The sequence below is a fragment of the Capricornis sumatraensis genome, chromosome 1 (genome assembly GCF_032405125.1).
Source record: "Capricornis sumatraensis isolate serow.1 chromosome 1, serow.2, whole genome shotgun sequence".
NCBI classification, from domain to species: Eukaryota; Metazoa; Chordata; class Mammalia; order Artiodactyla; family Bovidae; genus Capricornis; species Capricornis sumatraensis.
In genome coordinates this window covers 209951930-209958619 of record NC_091069.1, presented here as the reverse complement: position 1 = coordinate 209958619, position 6690 = coordinate 209951930, and the positions used below count along the sequence as shown (strand labels likewise).

At 38.4% G+C, this 6690-nt stretch overlaps 1 pseudogene; it reads right to left on the bottom strand.

Annotated features, from left to right (window-relative positions):
• Positions 1-729: 729 nt before the first annotated feature.
• LOC138085819 (pyruvate dehydrogenase E1 component subunit alpha, somatic form, mitochondrial-like) lies at positions 730-1902 on the bottom strand (annotated as a pseudogene).
• Between the last annotated feature and the right edge of the window lie 4788 nt (positions 1903-6690).

Below are 6690 nucleotides of genomic sequence, written 5' to 3'. Positions count from 1 at the left end.
TGGACAGGGAGGCCTGGCGTGCTGCAATTCATGGGGTTGCAAAGAGTCAGACACGACAGAGCAACTGAACTGAACTGAGGTAAGCTGTTGGGCACTGCAAGGAACAGGACACTGATCCCCCCACAAGGTGGTAGCAGAGTTGGACAGGCATACAAGGAATTGTTTTTCCTTTTAAAATGAAAGTTGCTCACTCGTGTCCAATTCTTTGAGACCCCATAGTCCATGGAATTCTCCAGGCGATCTTCCCAACCCAGGGATTGAACCCAGGACTCCTGCATTGCAGGCAGATTCTTTACCAGCTGAGCCACAAGGGAAGCCCAAGAATACTGGAGTGGGTAGCCTATCCCTTCTCCAGGGGATCCTCCTGACCCAGGAATCGAACTGGGGTCTCCTACATTGCAGGCAGATTCTTTACCAGGTGAGCCGTAAGGGAAGCCCTTAGTAACTAAAGTATGTGTTAAAACTAGTAAACAACTAAATCAAATAGAACTATTTTAAAGAAATAATTTGGAGGGTTAAGCAAACTATTATCTATTTTAGACCTATATAACTAAAATAACCTTATGTGTGCAATCACCTCTTTTAATGAAACACTGTACAAACCACATGCAAACACTCTCTCAATCTACACACTTTCTCTCTATGGGCTTTCCTCCTTGACAAAGTTGAGAACACAAAGCATTTCTTACAGTTGCTGCCAAATAACCCACTGAAGGTGTTTATCTCGCCTTAACTGATGGACTTAAACTTGAATCACTGGTTTGCACCCCGGCCTTCAAAAGGTGGATTGTTGCAGTAAATGTGATAGCCAAGTTCTTCCAAAGGTGGTTCAGGATCAGCAGTAGCAAACTGAGCAGCATCCTCAATTTCTTTTCTCACTTCCACATCAATTTCCTTTAATTCTTCAACACTGGCGAGATTGCTGTTTACCATCCTGTCCTTGAGGAGCATGATAAGGTCACTCTTACTTCTAACTTCCTGAATCTCTTCTCAGGTATGGTAACTCACTCCAGGATCACTCATGCTGTGTCCATGGTAACGGTAAGTCTGCAGCTCCATCAGTATAGGCCCCTTTCCAGGTCTACAATAGGCAGCTGCAAATTTTGTGGCCTTCGGGACACACAGGATATACATTCCATCTGCCCTCAGCCCAGGAATAAAGTCGCCTCTCTTGTAGTAATCAGTGCTGGCTGCTGCTCTTTCCACAGATGTTCCCATCCCATAGCAGTTATTCTCACAGATGAAAATGCAAGGCAATTTCCACAAAGCTGCCATATTGTAAGCTTCGAATATCTGACCCTGATTAGCAGCGCCATCGCCATACAAAGTCAAACAGACCTCGTCTTTTCCGTTATACTTACAGGCCAGTGGAATCACAGCTCCCAGGGGCACCTGAGCTCCCACGATGCCATTGCCTCCGTAGAAATTCTTGGCATACATATGCATCGATCCTCCTTTTCCTTTAGCACAACCATCTCTTCGTCCTGTAAGCTCTGCGAGAATCTCCCCGACAGAGAGTCCACGAGTAAATGTAAAGCCATGAGCCCGGTACGCTGTGATCAGATGGTCTGTGGGGTTGATGCCGGCCTCCAGGCCTACACAGCAAGCTTCCTGACCATCACACAAGTGACAGAAACCACGAATAATTTTCTGTTTATACAGCTGATCTGCTTTTAACTCCATTCGGCGAACGGTCTGCATCATCCTGTAGTATTTGAGCCCATTCTCCCTGGTAAGCACTGTAGTGACAGGAGGGCCCTCTTCCAGCCGGTGAAGATCACATTTCTTAATTTCAAAAGTAGCATCATTTGCAAAATGACAGGATGCCACAAGCACTCTGCTTGCCGTCTTCTGGGCGACGCTCGACAACACGCGAGAGACGGCGGCGAGCATCTTCCTCATGGACCGCAGGCAGTGGCTGCAGCTGCGAACCTTCAATGAGCCGAGGAGTGCGGCCCAGGTGCGGCCAAGTCTCCTTCCAAGACCAACTTTTTAACCCCAGTGAAAATGTTCGCATCTGCTCCTAGCGGACCTTCGTCTTCACTGAGCACTTGGTGTGAATCACCATTAATATTGTAGATTAGAACTCTTAAGTTATTTTTCTGGACAACTATAATTGTTCCAAGTTTCTTTTAGTCAGCCTTACAGGAAACATTACATTTTATTCAGACTTAGTATTTTTGAAGAAACACCCTCTTCCCCACACAGAATTTCAGATGTTTGATTGGTTTCTTGATGATCCTTTCTTTGCTTCTCTATGTGAATAGAGAATGAAGACCTTATATGTCTTCTCACTTATGTTAAGGTTGGATATTTACTCTCTCCTAATATTATTAAAACAGATTGGTTTTTATGTTTCTTGTTTTCTTTTTCCTGGTTTTCAGATAGGAAAGGGATAGTGCCAACTTTACATTGTAGTTTTAAAAGTTAAAATAATGACTATTTTATTTTTTCCCAGCAATTGTGCTGATTTCCAAGGACTGAGGAAATGCATTGAAAAAATGACAAATCCGATGGGAAGAAAAGTAAACTTTTAGGAATTATATATACAATATCTGTCCAATGTAGTCTGAGACTCATGAATTAATATGAACCAGGAATGAATGATATTTATATTTCACATACCTTACATAAAATTTAGGTATAAAATATACTATCTTAATATAAATTAGATGGAGAGAATATTAGGGTTAAATATGAATGCTCTTGGTAGACAGATTAACTGAAGAAACTTCAGTGAAATTCTGTAATTTTAATGATTAGTAGGTATTTTCTATTTTAGCAAGATTTTTCTGTGCTGAAAAAATGTCAGATCCACATTGACCCTCAAAAATTTTTGGCCTCTAGGTTTAATCATATATTAGATAAAGTAGAAAAATAAAAATTATTGAAAAGAATCTTAGGAAAAATCATTTTCATTAAGATGAAAATTAATGAAAAGAAATGGTAGAAAAAAGAAATGTAATGATAAATATATTTTGTAATATAAAATTTAATGTATACTACTATAAACTGTGGAAAATTCTGAAAGAGATGGAAATACCAGACCATCAGACCTGCCTCTTGAAAAATCTATATGCAGGTCAGGAAGCAACAGTTAGAACTGGACATGGAAAAACAGACTGGTTCTAAATAGGAAACAGAGTATGTCAAGGATGTATATTGTTACCCTGCTTATTTAACTTATATTCAAAGTACATCATGAGAAAGTCTGGGCTGGAGGAAGCACAAGCTGGAATCAAGATTGCCAGAAGAATTATCAATAAACTTAGATATGCAGATGACACCACCCTTATGACAGAAAGTGAAGAGGAACTAAAAGGCCTCTTGATGAAAATGAGAGGAGAGTGAAAAAGTTGACTTAAAGCTCAACATTCAGAAAACAAAGATCATGGCATCTGGTCCCATCATTTCATGGGAAATAGATGGGGAAACAGTGGAAACAGTGTCAGAATTTATTTTGGGGGGCTCCAAAATCACTGTGGATGGTGACTGCAGCCATGAAATTAAAAGATGCTTACTCCTTGGAAGGAAAGTTATGACCAACCTAGATAGCATATTGAAAAACAGAGAGATTACATTGCCATCAAAGGTCAATCTAGTCAAGGCTGTGGTTTTTCCAGTGGTCATGTATGGATGTGATAGTTGGACTGTGAAGAAAGCTGAGTGCTGAAGAATTGATGCTTTTGAACTGTGGTGTTGGAGAAGACTCCATACTCTTGGACTGCAAGGAGATCAAACCAGTCCATTTTTAAAAAATATAAATTTATTTATTTTAATTGAAGGTTAATTATTTTACAATATTGTATTGGTTTTACCATACATCAACATGAATCCACCACAGGTATACACATGTTTCACATCCTGAACTCCCCTCACTCCTCCTTCCCTGTACCATCCCTCTAGGTTGTCCCAGTGCACCAGCCCCAAGTATCCAGTATCAGGCACTGAACCTGTGGTGTTGATTCATTTCATATATGATATTATACATGATTCAATGCCATTCTCCCAAATCATCCCACCCTCTCCCTCTCCCGCAGAGTCCAAAAGACTGTTCTATACATCTGTGTCTCTTTTGCTGTCTCACATACAGGGTTATCATTGCCATCTTTCTAAATTCCATATATATGTATTAGTATACCGTATTGGTGTTTTTCTTTCTGGCTTACTTCACTCTGTATAATCAGCTCCAGTTTCATCCACCTCATTAGAACTGATTCAAATGTCTTCTTTTTAATGGCTGAGTAACATTCCATTGTGTATATGTACCACGGCTTTCTTATCCATTCATCTGCTGATGGATATCTAGGTTGCTTCCATGTCCTGGTTATTATAAACAGTGCTGCGATGAACATTGGGGTACATGTGTCTCTTTCAATTCTGGTTTCCTCGGTGTGTATGCCCAGCAATGGGATTGCTGGGTCATAAGGGAGTTGTATTTCCAGTTTTTTTAAGGAATCTCCACATTATTCTCCATAGTGGCTGTACTAGTTTGCATTCCCACCAACAGTGTAAGAGTTTTCCCTTTTCTTCACACCCTCTCCAGCATTTATTGCTTGTAGACTTTTGGATCACAGCCATTCTGACTGGTGTGAAATGGTACCTCATTGTCGTTTTGTTTTGCATTTCTCTGATAATGAGTGATGTTGAGCATCTTTTCATGTGTTTGTTAGTCATCTGTATGTCTTCTTTGGAGAAATGTCTATTTAGTTCTTTGGCCTATGTTTTGATTGGGTCATTTATTTTTCTGGAATTGAGCTGTAGGAGTTGGTTGTACAAAATAGAAACCCCAGAGATAAATCCACGCACGTATGGACACCTTATCTTTGACAAAGGAAGCAAGAATATACAATAGATTAAAGACAAGTTCTCAAGTGGTGCTGGGAAAATTGGTCAACCACTTGTAAAAGAATGAAACTAGAACACTTTCTAACACCATACACTAAAATAAACTCCAAATGGATTAAAGATCTAAATGTAAGACCAGAAACTATGAAACTCCCAGAAGAGAACATAGGCAAAACAGTCTCCAACATACATCACAGCAGGATCCTCTATGACCCACCTCCCAGAATATTGGAAATAAAAGCAAAAATAAACAAATGGAACGTAATTAAACTTAAAAGCTTCTGCACAACAAAGGAAACTATAAGCAAGGTGAAAAGACAGCCTTCAGAATCGGACAAACCAGTCCATTCTAAAGGAGATCAGCCCTGGGTGTACTTGGAAGCAGTGATGCTAAAGCTGAAACTCCAGTTCTTTGGCTACCTCATGCAAAGAGTTGACTCACTGGAAAAGACTCTGATGCTTGGAGGGATTGGGGGCCAGAGAAGAAGGGGACAACAGAGGATGAGACGGCTGGATGACATCACCGACTCGATGGATGTTAGTCTGAGTGAACTCCAGGATATGGTGATGGACAGGGAGGCCTGGCGAGCTGCGATTCATGGGGTTACAGACTCGGACATGACTGAGTGACTGAACTGAACTGAATTAATATTTTCTAATCATAATATGCTTTTGAATTTTAACTTTTGAATTCATAATTAACTTTTGAATTTTAACTATTTACATAATTACATAATTTAACCTTCATCTCCAATCATCTTTCAACTCATAATTATAATATATTACATCATTTTAAAAGATCAATATTTATTCCTAATCTAGATGTACTTTAACAAATTGGTTTAACATCTGAAAGTGAAGCATTCTATATTTTCCTGTGAAAATCTACAAAACCATACTTTGTCAGGATACATTTTTAAACTTAAACTGTATTAAACATTTCAGAAGAAAGTACAGTAGAATTTATTCTTATGTTATTTCCTGTAATCATCATTTGAAGCAGATAAAGGTTATTAGAAATAAAGGACCTCATGAATATTAGTTTATGATTTTATATAGCAAATCATGGATAAAAATATAATGTATATAACCATACACAATACATTAAATAGATAGCATAAAAATATACCTCTCATATTGTATGTCATCTTCTGAATATAACAAATATATTATTTAGTATACTGAATGTATATTAATATATTTCAGGAATTCTCAATAGGTATAAATAAATATCCATATCATATATGGCAGTCTCATGCATATTGTCAAACAGATACATGGAATATGGCAAAAAGTGTTTTCAATATGAATTGACATTAAGTATATAATAGTTTCCTATTCTTTTTTCTTTTTTTTTACTTTATATTTTAAATGTTTATTTTTACTTTATAATACTGTATTGATTTTGCCATACATTGACATGAATCCACCACGGGTATACATGAGTTCCCAAACCTGAACCCCCCTCCCACCTCCTACCCCATATCATCTCTCTGGATCATCCCCATGCACCAGCCTCAAGCATCGTGTATCCTGTATCAAACATAGACTGGTGATCCGTTTCTTACATGATAGTATACATGTTTCAATGCCATTCTCCCAAATCAAGTGGGCTTTATGCCAGGGATGCAAGGATTCTTCATTATCCACAAATCAATCAATGTAATTCACCACATTAACAAATTGAAAAACAAAAGCCATATGATTATCTCAATAGATGCAGAGAAGGCTTTGACAAAATTCAACATCCATGTTTGATAAAAACTCTCCAGAAAGCAGGAATAGAAGGAACATACCTCAACATAATAAAAGCTATGTATGACAAACCCACAGCAAACATTA